Genomic DNA, 25,062 nt, shown 5'->3' with positions numbered 1-25,062 from the left:
AACAGTGTAAGAAGGTTCCCTTTTCTCCACACCCTCTCCAGCATTTATCGTTTGTAGTTTTTTTTTTTTTTTTTTTTTTTTTTTTAATGTAGATTTTTGATGAAGGCCATTCTGACCAGTGTCAGGTGATACCTCATTGTGGTTTTGATTTGCATTTCTCTAATAATTAGTGATGTTGAGTATCTTTTCATGTGCCTCTTGGCCATCTGTATGTCTTCTTTGGTGAAATATCTATTTAGGTTTTCAGCCCATTTTTTTGTTTGTTTGGTTTTTTTTTTAAATTATTTATTTATTTTTGGCTGTGTTGGGTCTTCGTTTCTGTGTGAGGGCTTTCTCTAGCTGCGGCGAGCAGGGGCCACTCTTCATCGCGGTGCGCGGGCCTCTCATTGTCACGGCCTCTCTTGTTACAGAGCACAAGCTCCAGACGCACAGGCTCAGTAGTTGTGGCTCACGGGCCCAGTTGTTCTGCAGCATGTGGGATCTTCCCAGACCAGGGCTCGAACCCGTGTCCCCTGCATTGGCAGGCAGATTCTCAACCACTGCACCACCAGGGAAGCCCCCAGCTCATTTTTTAATTGGGTTGTTTGTTTATTGATATTGAGATCCATGAGCTGTTTGTATATTTTGGAGTTCAATCCTCTGTTCATCGCTTCATTTGCAAATATTTTCTCCCATTCTGAAGGTTGTCTTTTCATCTTGTTTATGGTTTTCTTTGCTGTGCAAAAGCTTTTAAGTTTAATTAGGTCCCTTTTGTTTATATTTATTTTTATTAAATAGACATATTTTCTTAAACAGTATGTCTATTTAATTATTGACCCAGACACTAACAAGGGCAAGCCCCTTGAAATCATATTTTGTACATTAAAATTGAAGTATTAAAAACTATTTTATATATGCTTATTAGGGAATGTTTCATAAAACAAGATACATATAACCCATGTTTTACTTCTGTTAAAATATGCCAGAGTCTAAAGAATATTTAAAACAATCTGAGGTTGTCAATGTAAGATGGTTAAATCAGGCTGAAAGACAGTTGAAACTGACAAAAATGGAAAGATGAGTGAAGAAAGCAAAAGGATGAGGAGAAAGACAAAGAGAGTTAAAGGTACACTGAGCTGCATGTAGCTGCAGTTTATGCAGGTGCTATTTTAAGTCCTAGTAAAGTTTTGTTCTAAAATTTATTCCTGAGCTCCCTGTGTCTCTCTAATACAATCCCTTATTTTCTCATGTTATCTTGAAGTAAAATGTGGTTACTTGTAAACAAAATTATTTTAACTTTACAAACTGGTAAAACCAAAGGGCAACTTTGATGGAATAATTTAAAATAATCTGATTTTAGAAATTAACCAAGGATCTGATTTTTTTCTTCAACTGCCATAAAGTAATACTCGCCTAAATCATTTCATTAACATGTTAAGTGTTATCATACTATTTGAACCAAACTCTGGAGACAGGAGAAGGAAAGAACTAACTACACAATAATATGGATAACTTGAATACGTGACTCATAGATTCAAATTTATTACCTTACAGTCACACCTGCATATATATATGCAATGTGTTATCAACAAATAAAGCAGATACTAATTTTGAATCATAAATAGTGATAAATGCAATTGCTATTATATTGCTTGGCAATTAGCCCTCAATATGTAAGCGGCTCATAAAATGACAGCAATAATTATTACTGTCGTACAGTTAAACATGATCTTAATTTCTCTGGCTTTAACTTGTTAGCTCCCTGTATCTTTAATCAGCCCAAATGCTAAGTTTTCTCTCCTTAGAGGGGTGTTTTTATGAAAAATTTCAAAAGGTAAATTTAGATTTCTAATGGCTATGTTTACATAGCTCAGGTTCTTCTTGCCTTATAGCTTAAGGATTCCTGCACATTATGTAATAGTTCATGGTCTGTGTAATCCTCTTTTAAACCTACTCTTTCTGATACTCCCTCACTCCCTATGGCTACTTATTTGAGGAGGTGTAGATATAAATTTTTTTGAGAGTTACTGTTTGCTCTTCATTTTCCTAGCTTCCCAATGTGTCCTTTGAGGCAGTTTAAATATGTTGGGCATAGAATTATGTATAATTTCCCTGTGTGTTTTGGCCATACTGAGGGCTGGAGGTGGGATGGAGACCTGGTCACTGTAAGGATGGGACATTTCTGCATAGAAAGAATGAATGGGACTGAGAAGATCCAGATCACTAATGGCTGATCAAATGAGAGAAAAGCAGGTGAAAATGATTCTGAATATCAGGCATCTGGATTTTGGTGACAAATGGATAAGCAGGAGTGTATTACATTCAGAAATACAGAGACGGACAGAGTTGGGGCTTACCAAGACAAGAAGTCACATTACATTTTTTGTTTTGTTTGTTTTATTTGCTCTGAATTTCCACCATTCTGAAGCAAGATATGTTACAACAGAATCAGTGGCTTTAAAAGAATCAGAATCTATCTGCCATAACCAGAATTCACTCAAGTATCAGTTAGATTTTACAGTATAAGTTATCATCCAAACCATGGATTTAGTCTACAACAAGTAGATGAGCCACTTGGGGTCACATGCACGTCTCTAATCTGGGCCAGTTGGCTCATGAATCTGCAATCAGCTGGTTCTGGTTTATGAAGGATTTGGCTTGGGTGGCTGTAGATCAGGGCTTCTCACCATGTTGTCTCTCATCCTCCAGAAAGGTAACCCAGGCTTGTTTATACACTGGCAACATGTCAAAAGCAGAAAGAGAAGACAAGCCCTGGTGTGCAATCACTTTCCAAGATTATGCCTTTGTCATGTTTGTTACTATACCTTTCACCAAAGCAAGATGTGAAGTCAGCCTGAATTCAAAGGATGAAAAAAGATTCCACCTTTTAATGAGAGGAAAGTAATTGCTAGTGTGGATATATAAGGAGAATGTTTTGTGCTAATTTTGCAATCTACCACAATAGAGTAATAGAGAGAATAATAGATATGGTTAAATTTGGGTGAGGAATCAAATTTGACCTGCTCTCTTCCTCTAAATACTATGTATAAAACCCAAACTTTCTTTTCATAAAGGTCAACCTTATATTAATATTAATTACTTTAGGTGTGCTGGGTCAGAATAGCCCTAGAAAATGTCCTCCACTTGCTTACTCCTTTATCAAAAAATAAATTACTTCTATCCTTAATTAGATAAAATGATGAACATAAAATAAAATCAGAGTAAATGGAAGAGACAGAGAGTGAATATCTTTAATATATCATTCAAAATTAATGAACATTTTTAGCGCAATTACAACCAAAACTGTAATAGCTTGGCAAACTCCTTAGTATCATTAGGAAAAGGACATTATACGTGAAAGAACATTATAGAAGCAATTTTGAAAAAAAGAAAATATAAGCTGGTCCCCAGACAGATTTCCCATTCAATGGAAGGACATAAAAAGAGGGAAAAAAAAGACACTGCTCACACAAGACAGAAAAAAATTGCTTTGAACTGCATACTTGTTTAATTAGAAACGTTAAGCTAATTGCATCTAAGCAAATACATTTCCTGCTTTTCCTCTTTTACTCATGGTACCAGGACACTGAGGCAAAGAATTCATTTTTTTTTTTTTTTTTAAACCAAGTTCAATATAATGCCTGTGTTCTAGTACAATTGTGTAAATCAGAAGTCCTATGTACAAAGCAGAAATAGGAGGTGTTTCCAAAGCTGGAATATCACCAACACATTAGACATATGTTGTGTCTTTTTAACTCCAAAATAATCTTCAAACTAGTGAGATTAAAAGGAAGTGAAAATTTGTAATTTGATTTTTGCAATAGATTTAAGCACTTTTGTTGATTGACCAAAGTGCATTACTCATTACAAGAAATGTTTGCTTATGTTTAATTCTGCTAACTGCAGTTGACCTGTATGAATTAAACTTTGAAAACATCACCTGAGACAGTGACTCACAAATATTCACACCCAGGACTTTGTTTTCTCAATATTATTCTTTATTTCACTGGATTTGATGAAAACTTTTTTTGACATTATAAGGCAATTTTCCCTTAGACAGACTTTTGGGAGAAAGATATGACTGAATTGTTACTAGAGGGGAAACTTTTTTTTTCCCCTTGGAGAAAAAATTACTCTGGAAGAATAAATAAAAGATCCTGGAACTCATTAGCATTTTATTAATAGTGACTTTAAGTTGCTTTGATTTATTTATTGAGCCTACGTCTCTGGAAGCTGGCTGGATTAAGGGTATCTCTTACTCACTGGAAATAGCTACATTATGAAAGTAAGTTGTCTATCTAATCTCAGAACCAAATGGCAGGTAAACTACACGATGTACATAATATAGCTTACACCATTTCTGCTGCAATGGGGAACACCAAGGCCCTGAGGAACCAAATAATCCCCAGAAGTTTCCTATCAGATTGGTTGGTCCTGTCCCTTATCACACTCATTGCATGAGATACCAATCTAAACAGCAGATCTGGTGTTATTCTTTATCTTCTAAACTATCATTAGACAAGCCTCGTAGAGTTTGTTAAATAAGTATTTCCCAAAGCATGAGATAATAAGTTGATGTTATTGGACGTTAAATGGAAAATAAGCTTACTGTTGTGGTATATTTGAGGATCACTTTTTACTGCAAAATTTCTTAGTAAAAATGATTCATTGGATGACATATATTTTTGACATGAGAAAATTGCAGTCAAAAGTCCCAAAACCTTCATGTTTTGCTCCTCTCCCCCACCTACGTAGCTAGTGTCTACTTGATCAAAATATTTAATTTGAAAAGAACTTTTATTTTATTGAAAATACTAAGTCTATAATTATGAAGTAAAACTGAAAATTATAATGACATTCATTGAATCCATGGACTCCACTGACTTCAGGCTTCAATACGAAACCATATTTTTTACTCACTCTATTAAAATATCGTTATATAGTTTTTTTTAGCTACTTTATTTATTTATTTATTTTTTATTTTTGGCTGTGTTGGGTCCTCGGTTCGTGCGAGGGCTTTCTCTAGTTGCGGCAAGTGGGGGCCACTCTTCATCGCGGTGCGGGGACCGCTCTTCATCGCAGTGCGCGGGCCTTTCACTATCGCGGCCCCTCCCGTTGCGGGGCACAGGCTCCAGACGCGCAGGCTCAGTAGCTGTGGCTCACGGGCCCAGCCGCTCCGCGGCATGTGGGATCTTCCCAGACCAGGGCTCGAACCCGTGTCCCCTGCATTAGCAGGCAGATTCTCAACCACTGCGCCACCAGAGAAGCCCATCGTTATATAGTTTTACAGAAAAAATAAATAAAACACAGTCTTTGCATCTGACTTGAAGTTCCCAGTCATTACTAGAAAAATCTCAGCAATCACCAATTCCCAATATTTGTCTAGCACATAGTAGATGCTCAATCAACATATATTGAATGAGTGTATTAACTACTGACTACTCATCTTTGGTATCTATACACTTGAAATAATTAATGGAAATTGCTGCAAGAAAACTATAAAGTTGTATATCCATGTGAATTGAGAGGAATCGACATATAAATTAATTCATTGTAAGGTTGTATTCATTTTGACTCCATAGAACTTAAAATTTGACTTTCCTGAATTCATATATTTGATTATCCATACTACAATTTGGTATTTAATTAGGTATTGACTTTTACTTTTTCTAAATTAGTGATTTCATAAAATTATTGATTACACATGAAATAAATATATAATTATTTAAATAATCATGCATATATCCATTTTGAGCCAACTTGATTTTTTTTTTTTTTTTTTAGGAAATCTATGTTTTTTGAACTTATTTTTGTTCCTGCACACTAGCATAGAGCTTTGCATTTATTTAATACTCTATTAGGATTTTTCTCTTAATTTGATGACTACCAGGACACAGTTTTTCAGAATATCTATGTTGGCATTTTGGCAGTGACTTCTGCATGAATTAGAAATGAGAGGGAAATCATTAATAATACTGGAAAAACAACAGCTGTTAACTGTTCACGTATACATCCAACAGCAAGGTTAGGAATCTCCACAGTTGTTGGATAATCACAGTTTCAGCCCTTTAAATATTCACTAATGTTGCAAGAATTTCTATTAACAACCAAAGAAAAAGTTGAAATGATTATTTTTCCTGCTAAAATATTTTTACATCTATATATGAAATCTACATATAGACTATTTTATGTAAAAATATATTATTAAGCAACTGTATTGTCCATAATAATCTTCATGAATTGGTGAAGATTATTTGCTGTTTATAATTCTTTTTCTTTCACACCATTCAAAATTAAAATGTCAATCTTGAGATTAACATAGCCATATTTGAGGCAGTAGAGTTTGTGGGGTGCTGGAGTTTTGCTTCATCAGCAGCCAAGCTGAGACACATAAGACCTACAGAAACTTGGCTGTATGTTTACAACCTCAAAGTGACTGTTAAGGATCAATTGAGCTTTTCATTCACTCTTCTTTTCAATCTCCCCTTAAAATATAGGACCCTCTACCTGGCCAAACATTTACCAAACTATTGTCTCCACAATAGCCGATGACTTCTAATTTCTGACCAAGAAATATACCCTTTCCTTTCAAAGCTTTACAAAGTACCTTCTAAAATTGTAGTTTCATGGCTAGCTACTTTCCTACAATTTTTTTAAAATTTTATTTTATATTGGAGTATAGTTGATTAATAATGCTGTGTTTGTTTCAGGTGAACAGCAAAATCATTCAATTACACATATGCATGTGTTTATTCTTTTCCAAATTCTTTTCCCATTTAGGTTATCACAGAATATTGAGCAGAGTTTCCTGTGCTATACAGTAGGTCCTTGTTGGTTATCTATTTTAAATATAGCAGTGTGCATATGTCAGTCCCAAACTCCCAATCTTCTCTCACTTCCTTTCTCTCAATTGTTTGTTTTTCCTTCACACACAATGAATTTCAGGATTAAAAAATGGAATTTTTGTCATGTATCCCCATTTCTTTCAACTAATGAGTCTAATATCTTTTCCTTATGTTATAGAAAAAAAAGAGATAGATTGCAGAGTCTTTTTTGAGAACTTTTTTTGTTTGTTTGTTTTTTGTTCTCAGGCTTCAGGTAAAGCCCTGCGTTCATTCAGGAAGACACTGAGATTAAGGATTACGTTCCCTATTTTCTCATTCCGATGATCTCTTCTTTTCATAATCACTTTCTTGAAGTCCCTTGGTGCTCTGTTACAATGTTGACCTTGTTACCACCCAGAACTTCCTCCTATAGTGTGAATTCTAGCACCCCAAAGTGTGTTCTCTTTTCAGTTAGTTTGTGCAACTATGTCTATGATAATTGCTCTTTGATCTCATAGGATTCTCCAGTATACTGACCTTTCTATATTTCTTCCAATTCATCAGCATTCTCTTTAATTTACCTCCTTATAAGATTATAAGTACCACTATTTTAATAGCACTCTTGCCATTACCTAAAATCACTTATTCCTCTGCCATTTGGTCCTACCATTTAAGCAGAGCATAAAACTAGGAAAACTTTCTATTTTCTTTCTATATGCCTATACCTAAGTACCTTAGCACACTCCACAGCAGGATAGAAGGGCTCCACTACTGATTCAAGATTGCAAACCTCAAATCACATCATAAGTACTGATAAATATTCTTACAATTTTTTCTAGCAATCTCAATCCAATCCTGAGTTATATTGACTTCCCACTTGATAAATAGATTATTTTTAAACTTTCTGAAGCAAATACACAAACTTAACTATATCTGCACCCAGCCTACTTATATCCAGCTTAAAATAGTGTAATTTTCCCTGCCTTTCCTCCTTTTTACAATATTTTGGATTTCATCTCCTCCAGCCTTTTAAGCAATCTAAAGGATCTATTTTTCTTTAACTCTCCTTATTGTCCCATACATATTCTCCTTCAGAGGCTTCCAAATCTATTAGATACTATGTCAAGTAAACCATATCAAAACCAACAGCTTCATTTCAAAATAGACAGCCTTCATGTTCTCATCTCCCACTTGGTCTTCAAACCATTCTAAATACACTTCCACTTCCATTTCTCTATCTAGACAATCATGGCTAATAACAAAAAAGTCTTCCATCAAAGTTAATTTGACATTTTTTTATTCTCAAATGTACTTAACCTCTGAAAATGATTCCACATTGTTGTTTGCTTACTGTTTTTAACATTCCTTTACCTTCGTGTCCATGACATAGCCCCTCGGTTTTCAGCCTAAAACTTTATTCCTCTCAATCTCCTTTTAGCAGCATTTTCCTCTAATTTTTGCGTAACCTGTCGTGTAACAGTCTTGTGGCCTTTTTTCTTCTCAGTTCTCCATCCGTATTTTCTCCATAACTTCTTTCACCCATGTAAATTAGGTCACATATTGCCATATGAAGATGACTTTCATGTTTACATTTTTAGCCTAAAATCTCTATTGAGGTATAGACCTTTACAATTAGTTTCTCAAGTAACATTTTTGAAACGGATGACTGAACAACACCCTGTTATCTATCAGTCTCAGAAAAATTAATATTTCTTCTCAAACATAATTTTTGCTTGTGTTTTCCAGTCTTATGAATGTCAGTACCATCCATCCAATCACACAAGCCAAAGAGTAAGAAGTCACTGTTGATACCCCCATCCTCACTACCCTCCATTTTCAATCTCTGACAGTTTTACCTCTGATTTTTCTTTGTATTTTCTCTGACATGACCTTTTTTGGAAATGACATTACTATTTTTCCATGTAGATTCATTAGCGTCTCATCCATCTTCCTATGCTAAGGTATGTTTCCTTCGATCTTTTTGTCAAGAAGCATTCAGACTAACTTTGATATTGCAAATCTGATTATGTTACCTGTTTTTAGCATTCAGTGGTCTCAAGTGGCCATAAGTGACTCAAATATTTAAAATCACCTACAAGTTGCAGAATTTGGCTGTTACTTACCTAGCTAGGGTTACTTTATACTGTCAAGCTTTTAAACAAAGTATATAACGCATTTTGAATCATGTTCTAGAGGAACTGTTAATATTGTGTTAGTCCTAACTGATATGTTTCCTAAACAAAAAACACTTGTATTCTAAGAGTATTGACCACAGCTGAGCCCAAGAGTGGGGTTGTGAAATGGAGAGATAAATAATTGGAGCCACTTCCTTCTTTCTTAACAAAACTCAGTTAATTAGTCTCTTTCTTTTTTAGAAAGTTTATGAGCTAGATGGGGTTTGAGGTTAGGTAGACAATATCCAAAAATAACTCCAGGGAAACTTGATTTTATATATACATATATATTATAATATACATATATAATATGTATATCATCTCTTATACAGGTGTATCATATCATGTATAGCATATCAATTTTTTTTCTGGATGTTAACATCGCTATCCTAAATGATTTGCTTAGCAATGAAATCATGACACATGGAAATTTTTAAATTTATAACTTAATATTTCTTACTGATAGAGAATATAATAAAATTATCAACTTTAGGCAGTCAAATACTAAGTAGACTAGCAGGAAGTTCTAATGATAACTTTAAAAGAATTGATGCTTTACTACAGTAATCAAGACATCATGGTAGTGACACAAAAACAGAAATATAGATCAATGGAACAGGATAGAAAGCCCAGACATAAACCCATGCACATATGGTCACCTTATCTTTGATAAAGGAGGCAAGACTATACAATGGAGAAAAGACAGCCTCTTCAATAAGTGGTACTGGGAAAACTGGACAGCTACATGCAGAAGAATGAAATTAGGACACTCCCTAACACCATACACAAAAATAAGCTCAAAAGGGATTAAAGACCTAAACGTAAGGCCAGACACTATCAAACTCTTAGAGGAAAACTTAGGCAGAACACTCTATGACATAGATCACAGCAAGATCCTTTTTGACCCACCTCCTAGAGAAATAGCAATAAAAACAAAAATAAACAAATGGGGCCTAATGAAACTTAAAAGCTTTTGCACAGCAAAGGAAACCATAAACAAGACAAAAAGACAACCCTCAGAATGGGAGAAAATATTTGCAAATGAAGGAACTGGCAAAGGATTAATCTCTAAAACATACAAGCAATTCATGCAGCTCAATATCAAAAAAAAAAAAACAAACAACCCAATCCCAAAATGGGCAGAAGACCTAAACAGACATTTCTCCAAAGAAGATATACAGATTGCCAACAAACACATGAAAGGTTGCTCAACATTACTAATCATTAGAGAAATGCAAGTCAAAACTACAGTGAGGTATCACCTCACACCAGTCAGAATGGTCATCATCAAAAAATCTACAAACAATAAATGCTGCAGCGGGTGCGGAGAAAAGGGAACCCTCTTGTACTGGTGGTGGGAATGTAAATTGATACAGCCACTATGGAGAACAGTATTGAGCTTCATTAAAAAACTAAAAATAGAACTATCATATGACCCATCAATCCCATTACTGGGCATATACCCTGAGAAAACCATAATTCAAAGAGAGTCATGTACCACAATGTTCACTGCAGCACTATTTACAATAGCCAGGACATGGAAGCAGCCTAGGTGTCCATCAACAGAATAATGGATAAGGAAGATGTGGCACATATATGCAATGGAATATTACTCAGCCATAAAAAGAAATGAAACTGAGTTATTTGTAGTGAGGTGGCTGGACCTAGAGTCTGTCATACAGAGTGAAGTAAGTCAGAAAGAGAAAAACAAATACTGTATACTAACACATATATATGGAATCTAAAAAAAAAAAATGGTTTTGAAAAACCTAGGGGCAGGATAGCAGGATAGGAATAAGGACGCAGATGTAGAGAATGCACTTGAGGACATGTGGGGGGGAAGAGTAAGCTGAGATGAAGTGAGAGAGTGGCATGGACATATATACACTACCAAATGTAAAAGAGATAGCTAGTGGGAAGCAGCCGCATAGCACAGGGAGATCAGCTCGGTGCTTTGTGACCACCTAGAGGGGCGGGATAGGGAGGGTGGGAGAGAGATGTGAGAGGGAGGAGATATGGGGATGTATGTATAAGTATAGATGATTCACTTTGTTATACAGCAGCAACTAACACAACAATGTAAAGCAATTATACTCCAATATAGACGTTAAAAATTTTTTTTTTAAAGAAAATTGATGCTTTAAATATTGTATTTAAAATTACCAAGTGATATTATTATTGTGCTGAAATGAAATAATAAACTGTATATTTATAATGTGACATTAATTACATACTGAAAGTGACATAATAAATAAACTCTTCTTTAAAAACATCTAAATTTATGTCTTGAGCCTTAATCAAACTATGCTAAAATCTGAAAAATGACTGGAAAATGTAGTCTTGATAGAAGAGAGTTTTCCATTTCCAAGAGGTGTTGGAAGCTACACCAAGCAAGGTGAGCCCATTAGATCTAGATCTGATCCTTAGGCTTGTGAGCTCTGGCACTAATTTTGTGACTAATACACAGCCCAGGTTAAATGCAGCTGTAAACCTATTTCATGCCACAGGTGCACAGCTAAATGTGGCTGGTAAAGTATGTGTTAACTACATGATTTTTAAACTCATGCCCACTAATCTTAAATGAGAGTGAGCTTCTAAATATGCCCAGAAACCATTTAGTCAGTCATATCTGTTTATTTTCTTTTCTCTTTCTCTGGGAAAAATAGAAGCAATAGAAAAAGTTACTCCATGAGCAGCATTTGTGACATATACTCTCCCTTTCACTCACTGCTACATAAATGTCCTTGGCTCCTATCCAAGGCCAAGCCTTTGTGTGTTAGAGTTTGTCTACTCTCTTATACTCACAAATGTTACTCCAACAATCCTTCTCTATCTCCCCTGCATCCTTCTTGAATCATTTCTTTTTCTCATTGGCACATTTACTTGCAAATTCTATGCAAATATACATTCAGCTTTCATCCAAAATTCAGCCTTTGCTCACCAATACCATGACCTTCACCCTGGTGAAGGCTACCATCATCTCTTACCTGACTGATCAAAACACACCCTTTACTTGTACCCCTCCTGTAGCCCTCATCAACTTAATCTCATAACAGCAGCCAGAATGATTCTTTTAAAATGTAAGTCAGATCATGTTTAAACTTTTGGCCAAATCCTTTAATGCTTTTCTAACCCTTTCAAAGTCAGAATTATCACAGTGGTTGATAATGCCCCACATTATTTGTTTCCTTGTTAATGCTCAAAACTCATATCCTATTATTCATATTCTCCTCATAATTTTTTCCAGAATCATTAACCTCTCTGGTGTTCCTGAAACACACCAAGAATGTTTTCACCTCATGAGCTTTTAATATGTTCTTTCCTCTTTCTATAAATCCCTTAGTTCACTTTCTTACTTCCTTCAGGTCTTTACATATATTACTTACTCAAGGAGGCTTTGCTTGCATTCTTCCTTAAAATTGCAACCTCTACTCTCTAATATTTAATATCCCTTTTTCTGCTTAATTTTTCCCCATAGCAGTCAATGCCACCTACTACAGTCTATATTTTATTTGTTTTTATGCTGTTCATCTTCATTAACTGCAGTGCAAACTCTAGGAAAGCAGAGATTTGTTTTTCCTTTTGTTTACCACCGAGTTCTTAGTACTTAATATGATGCTTGGCATATAGGAGGTTTTCAATAAAAATATGTTAAATTAATAGGTAAATTTATTAATTTGTATATTTAAAATATCTGTAGTCAATATACAAAAATCAGCCAAAATTCACTTAGTCTTTAGAAAATCTCACCTTTTAGATTCTCCTGAAATAGGATAGGAAACTTTAATATCTACATTCTAATTCTAATATAGCCTAAAATAAGAGCTACCCTGGGATCTATAATTCTTGGTCATGGACATGACATTTGAACCTCAATCCTCCCCTACAAACTAACCAGGAATAAACTCCTTTTATCCTTCCTACAATAAGCTTTCTTATTTGCAGTCTGAGATGACAAACTAGATGTGGAAATATTATCCTTTTTTGTCTCTAGGTATACTCCTTCAGGCCAGACTAAGACATACTGGTTGTGAAGGTAGTACTATTTTAGCTACAGCTGTGTTTGTTTTGGAGATAATTAGTTTTCCATCTGGCATTTAAGGTAGTGTATTACATTTGCTTTAGGGAGAAAACAGAGAAACTATAGCAATTGTCTAACCAAGCACCTTCTTCCAATGTGCACAGTGTAGAAATGACATATAGCACTTACAGTATAGTGCCTTAGCAGTTAAAATGATAAGTGGGTAAACTAACTCTGTTTATATGTGCTAAGATCTGTGCAGAAAAATCTCAGTAAACAATTCCTACTGTAGTTGGCAACCTGCTTCATTGTGCAGTAATTTACTATGCTCATCAGTTGGGTGATTCCTGAATTCAGTTTGAAAACTAATTTAACTTACATGAATTTATAATGAATGACTTAAAGTGATAAGATGTTTACTTATCTCGGTGGAAGTAAGAGCTCTAGGAAATTAGGGCATAAATTCTAATCACATCTTTCAAGAATTATGTTCAGTATGGCTTGCAATGTCATTAAGCCACACATATGTAAATGCACCAGCAAATGTGTGCAAAAAGACTGTGATACTCATGGTACTCTTGTTAAAAACAAAGCTCTTAATAATTGCTTATGAAAAATGTATGTAGGATAGAATAATAATAATGTGATCAAAGTTATTGAGAGACCCTTGTGTGAGGAAAAGACCAGATAACAAAGACTGTCAGTGCTGGCAGATGGGACATTATTATATGCTGCAATAGGTTTATCTTTCCTGCCTGTTCCGTCATGTGGTGTTTCAATAACTCACTACAAAGTGGAAGCTTTACCATGTATATCTTCAGTTAGACATTCTCCTTATAACTAAGGCATTAAGTATGCAGTCAGTACACAGTCTAATGTTGAATCTAGCTAATATTTCAAAACAAGGTTCTTAGACATACCCAATGGAGGCAAACAAGAAAAGGTAATACATTCATAACCATCACTTCTGTTTGAATGATCATAGTACATTTCAGAACCATTAGTTAGAAATATAAACAAGAAAATTTCAACCCAGGAGCTTTGTTTTTGATGTTACTCAAAATTCAGGTTTCAGTTCTGAGTTGCATATCTAATAATGCTTGAAAGATTGTCACAGAAATACTGAAGTTGTGAAGCAAAGAGTAGGTAAACATGAGTTGAAGATAGTGGTAAACTAACATAAGAAAAAAGATCATTGTGTTCATTGTTCATTCATTTAGAGATAATAGCTCTACTGCTTTCTATTATGATAAATCTGAGCCCTCCACCAGAAGTAGAATTTCATGACCCTTCTTCACTAAGTTATTCTCAATACATGAGGAGTAATCTAAAGAGAAGAGATTTGAAAATGCCTACTAATAAAATAAAGACCTATGTAAAAATATTATAATGGAAATAATGTAAGATTTGGTACTGTCATATAAATACATTAATGCAATATTACCAGAACTACACTTTGGATGCCATGCATTTCAAACAATAAATAACCACGTGATTCAGAATTTAATAAATATACTCAAAACTTTGCGAGGTCAGTGAGGGAACATTGTGGGTACTTGGGCAAAATTTTCACTTATTTCCCAAGTACTATTAAAAAATAACATTCACTTCACTATGTGGTTAGCAGTTTTGATATTTTCTAAAACTTCTGACTTGAAAATATTGCCATGTGAAAGTGAAAAAGCAAATAGAGAATTAATAGCATGCATTTCTATGTGGTTCAATTATTAAGTGCAAAACAGGACAACATCAGGATCTTTGCATAATGTTGTACTATGAGAGAGTAAGTGGAAAATTAGACTTTAAAATTTTAATAAAATTTATCACACTGATTTTAATGAGGAAAGCATTTCATAATCTTAAGAAATTTTCTTAAATTCTTTGAATTTAATTAGAAAGTATCCTGACACATTCAATTGTTTAAAGATGATTTATCTTTATATTTAGTGAAATGAAACTACTGAAGTCTGGTTTCTCAAAACTTTGTCTAATTACTTTACACTTTCCTGAAGTTGACAGACTGTGTGTCATACTTGATAAGAGCAAACTGAGAAGAGATGTAAAGTCTTAGTTGTGATTTCAAAAGTCTCATATAATTTATTGTAGGTTTCACAAAGAGTAAGGAATGTGATTGCACCATGATGTTGTTTCACAGGAGGAAGGAAGCTCAACGTAGCCAAGAAGTTGTCAGATTTTCCACAATTTTTATTTCCTCTTAAAGTCAATGCATCAAAAAAAAGAATACACTATTACACTTCTCCCATTGAGATTAAATATTTCTATGTTGTCTGCCTTCCTTCTGTCTCAGAAATCATCATTCACTTGCCCAAGTGAGAAAAGCCTACTACTTCAGCTTACCATACATGGTCCTCCCATTCAAATCATCTCATTCTTCCTTTAACTTGTCCATTGCCCACTTCTCTTCATAGACACTATATCCACTTTAGTTCGGGCCATTGGCTCATCATTTCTCCCATACGTGGCTGTAATGGCCCACTAAATAGTTTGTCTGCTTTTAATATCTAGTCAAAGTCATCTTTATAAAGCACAAACATGAGAATATTCCTATACTAAATAAAAATCTTTAGGCTCCACATTCAACATCAGGATAAAATCAGAAGTCCCTAGGGAAACACATAAGCAAACATTCACCTGCTCCCTCCTAGATGTCTAGACTCATCTGTTAGCAATCCCGCCTTACACTCCACCTTCCAGTCATGACGAATTTTTTGCAGTTGTCCAAATAACTAGACTCTTGACTTTGGACATTTGTACCTGTTGTTCTGTCTCCATGAAAGGTTCATATTTTCATCTTATTAATACTTAGTCTTTGTATATCAATAGCTTTTCTAAGTAGCAGTTTTTGTTGTATCTCCAAAAATGAGTCAGATCCCCTTGGAAAGTTTAAATATAGTATCTCATATATGATATATGTCTTATATTATAGTTATGTTTTCATCTCTCAGGTTTTTTCCTTTTTCTTAAGACTTTAACTCTTTCAATGACTGAATTCTGTATTGTTCCTTTCCCTAGAATATTAAAAATTCTTAATACCTGTTAGTAAACAATATGGTGTAGTTTCATCCACTAATACTGGCTACCATTATGTACATCTCCAAAGGACCTCATTTATCTGCTATGTTCCAAAAAATTTTTTGAGGTATAATTAACATACAAAGAACGGCAATATGCAAACACCTATGAAAACCTCGCCACAATCAAGGTAATAGACATATCCAACACCTTCCAAAGTTTCCTTTTGTCCCTTTGTGGTTGCGGTGAGGTTTTTGCTGTGGTTTTGTTTTGTTTTGTTACCTTGATTGTGGTGAGGGTTTCATAGGTGTTTGCATATTGCCGTTCTTTGTATGTTAATTATACCTCAAAAATTTTTTTGGAACATAGCAGATAAATGAGGTCCTTTGGAGATGCAGATTTTCATGTTTGGTCAATAAACTTTAAATGAGTATCTATTTTGGGAAAGGCACTGTGCTGATTACTACAGGTGTGTGCTGGGACTCAAGAATCTGCTTTATAATTAACATTAATTATTATAATTAAAATTATAAAATAATACATATTTTAAAGGTGCATTTGAATATGCACCTCACCTTTTCTGAATTTTAGTCCTTGAAAAGATCACATTTATGTTTTACATCAAATGTAGCTAACAAGGCCAGAGCCTACATGAAATTTAGGGCAAAATGGCCTGATGTGAATTTAAAAGGAAATGCAGACACCATAAATTGAAACGTCCACAAAGTCAAAGAAAGGGAGTGCCTGAGGCTGGTTGATAGTTTCAATCACATGGAGGTGAAGCAAAAGGAGAAAAGAAATTCCTTGGATTACATAAATATATGGTCCCACATAATTTTGGAGTTTATGTTTTAGCAAATAATTTGAAGGACAGGGACAGTTATTGGCTGTAAGGAAGTGGAGTCAGCAGGAAAATAATTACTTTCAGTTTCTCGTTAGGAGAACTAATGCAGACAATAAAATGTCAGGATGTTCTTGTTTTTCTATGCCTTGATTCTTTCTTCACATAAATGGTTTGGTATCACCATCATGGCAGTAGGATTTACATCACATAAATACTCAAATGCTGCAAAAGCTTTTTGTGCTTTCCCTGGAGGAGTCTATTATTAAATTTTGCCAGCATACCATGGATCATCCTCTTAATGACTTCTGACTGCTATATTATGCATATATGTGTGTGTGTGTACAGTTATTTTTGTCTATTTTTGACCTGTATAAAAATGATCATATTCTTCTGAGAATTGCTTAAATCACTTGAAGTTTGTCATTTAAAATTCATCTATGTTATTTTATATAACTATATTTAGTATTCACTATTCTCTAATGTTCTATTGTATGTATATACCACAATTAATTTCTCAGTGATATTTGGGTTGTTTCCCATTTTTCAATACTTTATGATATTTGGGTTGTTTCCCATTTTTCACTACTACTAACAATGCTGTGCTATTTTTTTGTACCTGTTTCTTCTTCTTCTTTTGAATGCATAGCATTTTCTCTTGCTTGTATAGCTAGATGTAGAATGACTCCTAACAGAGTCATTATAAATTCAATAAATTTTTGAATTTTTAAAATAATGCCAATGTTTGTCCAACGTGGGTCTAACAATTTGCATGGCCATTAGAAAAAAAAACTCGATTCATATTCTTCATATTCTTTCTGTCATTTGATTATTATCATAGGTTTTAATTCTGTATAGGTGTAGGGATAAAAAGTCTCATTTTAATCTAAATTTGTATTTTTCTTGTTAATGGTTTGTTTGGGTTTCTGTTACTCTGTGTGTGTGTGTGTGTGTGTGTGTGTGTGTGTTCAAAGACATATGTACGTTATTTTCTATGAATTGTCAGATCTTGTCATTTGTAATTTTTCTATACATGGTTCATTTTTATTTATTAATTGGTAGAAGTGGGGCTTCCCTGGTGGCGCAGTGGTTGAGAATCTGCCTGCCAATGCAGGGGACACGGGTTCGAGCCCTGATCTGGGAAGATCCCACATGCCCCGGAGCAACTAGGCCCGTGAGCCACAATTTACTGAGCCTGCGCGTTTGGAGCCTGTGCTCCTCAACAAGAGAGGCCACGACAGTGAGAGGCCCACGCACCACGATGAAGAGTGGCCCCCACTTGCCGCAACTAGAGAAAGCCCTCGCACAGAAACGAAGACCCAACACAGCCATAAATAAAAATAAGCCCCCCCAAAAAAGTTAAAAAACAAAAAAACTCTCTTAAAAAAAAAAAATTGGTAGAAGTTATTTATATATTCTTTATACTACTCCTTTGTTGACTAATTACAGTTGATGTGAACAAGTATGTATATGTTATTTACAACTGATTTCCATTCTTATAGATCCATATCCAGACTTTATTGATTATTAATTTTTTTTAATTTTCATCTTAGTATATACAATTATCCTCTTCTAGTTTATAGATTTTCTTTCACTTAAGATGTCTTTTGATAAAAATAATTTCCCAATTTTAATGTATTTGAATTAATATATATATTACATACATGAATATGTTGATTATATTATATTGATACTGGTGAGGGGAGAGGAGATTAAGAAATTATTCCCTACATTAGAATTGTAAAATGTTTACCTGAATTTTTTCTAACTTTATTGGTTACTAAAATTTTTGAATATTAATCTTAGAATATACTATTATCCTCTTCCAGTTTGTAGCTTTTCTTTCACTTAAGATATCTTTTGATAAACAGTTTCTCAACTTTAATGTATATGAATTCTTATACACGTATACATACATGTATATATTGATTATATTATATTAAGGAAATAAATTTTTCCCTACATCAGGTTTGTAAAATTCAGGTTTACCTGAATTTTTTTCTAAGAGGTTTGGATATATTTTCTTTCTTCCTCCCTCCCTTTCTCTCTTCTTTCCCTCCCTCCATCCCATTCTTATTTCCTCTTTTCTATTTTATAAAGATAAGCATGTTTTTTCTATCTGTCTAATTGTTCAGTCTATTTTATTCTTGACTATCTGTTATGCTGTCTTTGTAGGATATCAAAATTTCAGCTCCATGAATGTTTGTTTAAAAAATTTTATTTTATTGCCTTCAGCCAATTTGTCTTTTATACTCCTGAGCAAAACTGTTGTGTTTATTATAGATTTATAATAAATCTTCATGTATTTTAGAGCAATGTCCTCCATCTTTTCTTCAGACAGTCTTGGATATTCTTTGATCTTTGCTATCCTATGTTCAAGTTAAAATTAACTAGAAAAGGCCATAAAAACTCCATTTGGAATTTTATTAGAATGTCATTAAATTTCTAGAACAATTTTGAGAAGGCAATATCCTTATGGCAGTAAATCTTTCTATGCACAAAATTTAAATACTAAATTGATTATTTATGTCTTCTTTAGTGTCCTACATTGTAATTTTTTATGTTTCATGCAAATTTTTGTTGGCTTTTTCTCCATTAATTTGAAGCTTTGTTTAAATTTTTAAGTAATATATTTTATAATTATGTTTCTAATTGTTTCTTGATTATATGTAGAAATACAGACAACATATGTATACTCATCTTTTTACAACCACTTTACTAAAGTTTCAAATTAGTTTTATTAATTTGTCAATAAATTCATTTAGATGTTCTGTGGAAATAATCATATTATCTACTAATAATTACAGTTTCATTTTCTATTTTTCATTCCTTATGTAACTTGTTATTAATGTTTGTTAACTAATGTCTGTTGAACCACAAAACCTTCCCTGGAGGGAGTCATTTAACAAGTATAGGTTTGATAGTTTGAAACAGTTCTAAAATTTTAGTGTGCATCAGAACCACATGGAGGGCTTGTTAAAATGCATATTGTTGCACCCTACTCCCAACGTTTCTGATTATGATATGTTGTTCTGGAGTGATGTTTGAGAATTTGCATTTCCAGTTTCTGGATGTTGTTAATGATTCTGACAAGTTTCCAGATGATAGTGATTCTGGTCTAGGGACCACAATTGGAGAACACTAGTCTTGCATACCCAGACTGGACACTCAAATGTATGTCTTAGAAATTTGGTGACTTTATTAAAGTAATTTCACATATCAGATACACAGTTACCTATGCCATTAAATAAGGATAATATTTTCTACCTTATGAACTATATAAATATTAAATATTAGAGCTTTATAAAATACTTATTCTAGTATTGTTAGTATAATGTGTTGTTGTTTTCATCTACATTGTATCTACAGGAATGAACGAATAGGCTAAATGGATTACCTAGCTGTTTCTACAAAGTACCAGGAATTCTAAATAGAGTTAAAGATTATGATCTCTGATATGACAATGCATTCTAAGCTGACCTCAGCTAAAACAAATTTCTTCCATAAAGTTTTGGAGATAGATGACAGTAAGAATTAACTGAACATTTCTTTGGCAATATCAGTAAGAAAGCAAAAGATGGCATATATTTTTGTGTGTAATTATTTATATTAAAACTCAGAACAACAATTACTTGGAAGAGAATCAGAAAGCCATTGAGAACTGGAAAATGACCAACTTAAACACATAGTTTGCAAAAGGTCTTACAACAGTTTATGTTATTGGTTTTCATCAATGCAAAAATCCATTAAAAACACATTGAATACAGCCTATAGGCTGCACAGAGGCTACTGCAAGCTTTCCAATAGAAATCACCAGACTTAAAATCACATGAAGCACAAGTTTTGCCTAATTTGCCTCTTGAGATTGTAAAATATAATTGGCCAATCCATCACAAACATCAAGAGAACCGATTGACTGAGACAAATAAATCTGGCTCCATATTTCTTTCTAAAAGAGATGGAAAGGGATTAATTTTTTATATGATCAAAGTCTGTGTATGGATAGACAAACTAGAATCACCTTCTTACTTTATGAAACTGGTCTAACTAATTTTTAAGTCCTCTCACTTGAGGATAGAAGTTAATTTGTTGCTTGCTTCTTCTGCCTAAAAATGTAGTAAATCATCAAGCTAGCAGAATACAAAACATTGGAAAATAGCAATTCTATTCTATTTACTGGATTAAAGAGAAAGCAATGCAAACATAATCAACAAGCTGTATGTTTCAAGAGCTATTAATTATAAAGATAATATAAATAAGGCCACCATAATGGTATTTCACGGATGAATACTGATTTATTTCTTGAGAAAAAATATACATTTATTGGACTAGATAAAGCACAATTTTAATATGAGAATGTTATTTGATTCAAGAAGTAAGAATGGTCATCTGTAGTAACCCTAGTATGAGCATCTTGCATCTTGGAATAAATGACTTAATTCACTATCTTTCAAACTTCTCCTACTCCTCAAGAAATCTTGCAATTAAAGGATATTAATACACATGTCAAACCTAAGAAACAATATCATTTAATAAATGGATCAGAATGTCTTAAGGACTTAAGTAGCTCCTTAACACCAAGTTGAGCAAGTGGAAAAGTGCATTAAATTTTCCAAATGCTGGGCATTATAACATCTCTATCAATAGCAGTGAGAGGGTCTTTAATTCATTGCTTTCACATTCCTCAAATTATATCATAATAAATTAAAATAAAACCATAATATTTTTCAAAATTTTTATTATATCAACATAATAATTGCTTAAAACCCACCATCTAATGAATTAACATATGCATTAGTTTTTAATCAAATATGCATTTAATAATTTGTTAATGAATTAAAATTTTAAAGAGTTGCAAAAATTAAAGACACCTGGAATTGGGACTTAGCACTGATATTGAGCTTCAGTCTGACCTTTGACCTGTTGCTTAGCCTTTCTCAAGGTAAATTCCCTCAACTACATGAGAAAAACAATGATACTTGGCAATTTAAGTCATTAGAATTTTGTGAAGTCAAATGTTATTTGTTTTTGTTTTATGTAACATGCTACTAAAAAGATCTATAAACATATGCATTGAAGCCTTATAAAGCTAATAAGTATAATAAGACTTACAATACATTAGTTTAGTACCATGAAAAACATTTCTCCAGTAGGGAGATTTCATAAATAATGCTACATTTGTTTAACAAAGATAGAATCAAATGTAAACATTGAAAAAAACTTTGATACTTCTAAATTTTTAATAGTTAAGTGCATGGCTTGTATTAACATGTATATATTATACATGTTAAACATATATTTTATATATATATATATATATATACACACACATATATATCTATCTACTTATCCATATACATACTTTCCTTGTGTTGTGGCAATGTGCAAAATAGGGTACCCATGAAATTTGCTTTTCTATCTCTTCTAGGTTGAAAAATGACTAACATTTCAATTCAAACTATTTCTGAAAATTTTGTCCCCCTTGATATTCTTTTGTTAAACATTTTAGTCAAATGATTCACAGACACTTTCTGTATAGAAATAACAACAAAAACAACAAAAGTCATGCTAAGAAGCCAGTGGAACGTTCCAGGAAATCTTTCTTTCCTCAATTTACGAATAATTATATTTTAAAGAGTGAAAGTTAAAAAATTGTGTTCCCATTTATTTCTACCTCACATCTTCCTCTTTTACTTAACAGATTAAAATATAATCTCTGTATGCTTGAACCTGACCTCACATCTAGATTTCGGAGAAAAATTAAATGCTTGGTCAAAAAAAGAACACTTGCAGGATGTATCTGGCTGTTGAGAGAGAGAGAGAGAGGCGGACAGAGGGGAGAAAAAAGGGTTTTTATAGTCGGCATCCATATGTTTGTTTTTACCCAACCAATACTTTTGCTAGAAACTTCCCTTCCTTAAAAGAACATTAGTTATTCTTGTCTTTCTTCATCTCATACACACCCAGAACTGTGACATAATTATAGAAAAATAATGAATTAAAAACCTCCCATTGGCTTACAGTCACAGATTTTTCTAAAAAAAAAAAAAAAAAAAAAAATCCATTTTATCTGGGAGGCTCCAGTTAGGAATAAGAAGGTAGATTTTTCTTTAGTCCTTAATTTATTTTTATTTTGAGTCATTGATCCAACTATTATTTTCTTTTTAACCTTGAGTCTTTAATTTGAATATCATAAAGAAGTTGAGCAAGAAAGTTTTGGATAACATTTCATTTTTAAATGATCAATGAAATTACAAAACGAAATCTGTCTCATTAAGGTGTAAAAATCTGAGGTAATGATTTTCATTTTGCTTACAAAATACACAAAGTATAATTTTAAATTTTATTTATCTCAGATTAGTTTGTTAAGGTTGCATTAGAATTAAATATGGCATGCATGTCAATAACAATTATTTAGATAAATCAACAAATGCTTGGGATTTCCCTGGTGGTACAGTGGTTAAGAATCCACCCACCAATGCAGGGTACACTGGTTCGATCCCTGGTCCAGGAAGATCCCACATGCTGCAGAGCAACTAAGCCTGTGTGCCACAACTACTGAGCCTGTGATCTAGAGACCGTGAGCCACAACTACTGAGTCCACGTGCCACAACTACTGAAGCCTATACGCCTACAGCCTGCACTCTGCAACAAGAGAAGCCACCTCAATGAGAAGCCCATGCACTGCAACGAAGAGTAGCCCCTGCTCACCGTAACTAGAGAAAGCCTGCACACAACAATGAAAACCCGTCGCAGCCAAAAATAAAATAAACAAATAAAATTATTTTTAAAAAACCTAAATACTTGCTTATTTTCATATTATGTTTACATTCAAAATAAAGTTTATCAACTATATTAATATTTTATGCTCTTTAAGGATATGAAGTGACATTTTACAATACCTGTCATAATAATTAGTTGATATGTAAAATCAATTTTTATAAACTATATTATATTTAAATACTTTGGAAGATGGATTATTTAAATAAATAATAAAGTTAGTCTGTATTTTAAAAAAGGTATTTATCATACAAATGATTATTTTTCAAATTCAACTACATTTTTTAATACTTTAAAAATTATAGGGCTTCCCTGGTGGCGCAGTAGTTGAGAATCTGCCTGCTAATGCAGGGGACAAGGGTTCGAGCCCTGGTCTGCGAAGATCCCACATGCCCCAGAGCAACTAGGCTCGTGAGCCACAACTACTGAGCCTGCGCGTCTGGAGCCTGTGCTCCGCAACAAGAGAGGCCGCGATAGTGAGAGGCCCACGCACCACGATGAAGAGTGGCCCCCGCTTGCCACAACTAGAGAAAGCCCTCGCACAGAAACGAAAACCCAACACAGTCAAAAATAAATTAATTAATTAATTAATTAAAAAAAAAAAAAAAAAGGCCATGAACTTGAGTGACCTCCCCTAGGGTATCAGACCCTTTCTGGACTTAACCGAAGACTCTTTCCTGATTAATAAACAATGAATGGAACTCATTTGTTTTAACCAACTACTAAAAAAAAAAAAAAAAAAAAAAAAAATTATAGCCGTTAAATATTCCACTTTAGAAATCTCAACCATGATATACTGATAGTTTCTTATGAGACTAAACCCCCTAAAAGATGATGTGTACAGACATCATCTAACTCCTGTTTCCTTTTAGACATTAGCTCTGTGTCTGTCTTTATGGTAAAAAGAGATAATGTTGGTACCTAGAGAACTGGAATGTTAGAAGCATCAGCTTCATCCTTTAAGGGATACATCCTTTTTCTAACCAGCCTATATTAAGTAAAACTTATGGAAGAAAAACATCGTTCTGAGATTCAAAGGAATTCTAAAATAGACATGTCAGCATGATTTTTTTTGACAGAAGTACAAAGATGACAGCAGAAGCAACAGCTGTCTGAGCTAATACACAAGTCTAAAGTTGATAATGTCTGCAATTTTGACATCCCGGGCTAGAGTCTTTTGGATGAAGGGGTGAGAGAAAGACTTTGATCACTCTTCTCTGGCTTAGAGCCATCCACAGGATGGGTGCTTCATGACTGCAGTCGTGATAAGGAAACTGAAGATGCTGATGAAGAGAGCAAACTCTTTTCATCTCTGCTCCTACCTCTTTCCCCAGCTCTCTCCTCTCACCTTTGCCTCTCATCTTTCTTACTCTTCCCTTTTCTCTTTTCTTCCATTACTTTCAGCATTCA

The sequence above is a fragment of the Balaenoptera borealis genome (genome assembly GCF_965194805.1).
Source record: "Balaenoptera borealis genome assembly, chromosome: 17".
Taxonomy (NCBI): Eukaryota; Metazoa; Chordata; class Mammalia; order Artiodactyla; family Balaenopteridae; genus Balaenoptera; species Balaenoptera borealis.
The sequence above is the reverse complement of the archived record's forward strand: the minus strand, read 5'-3'. Positions refer to the sequence as shown.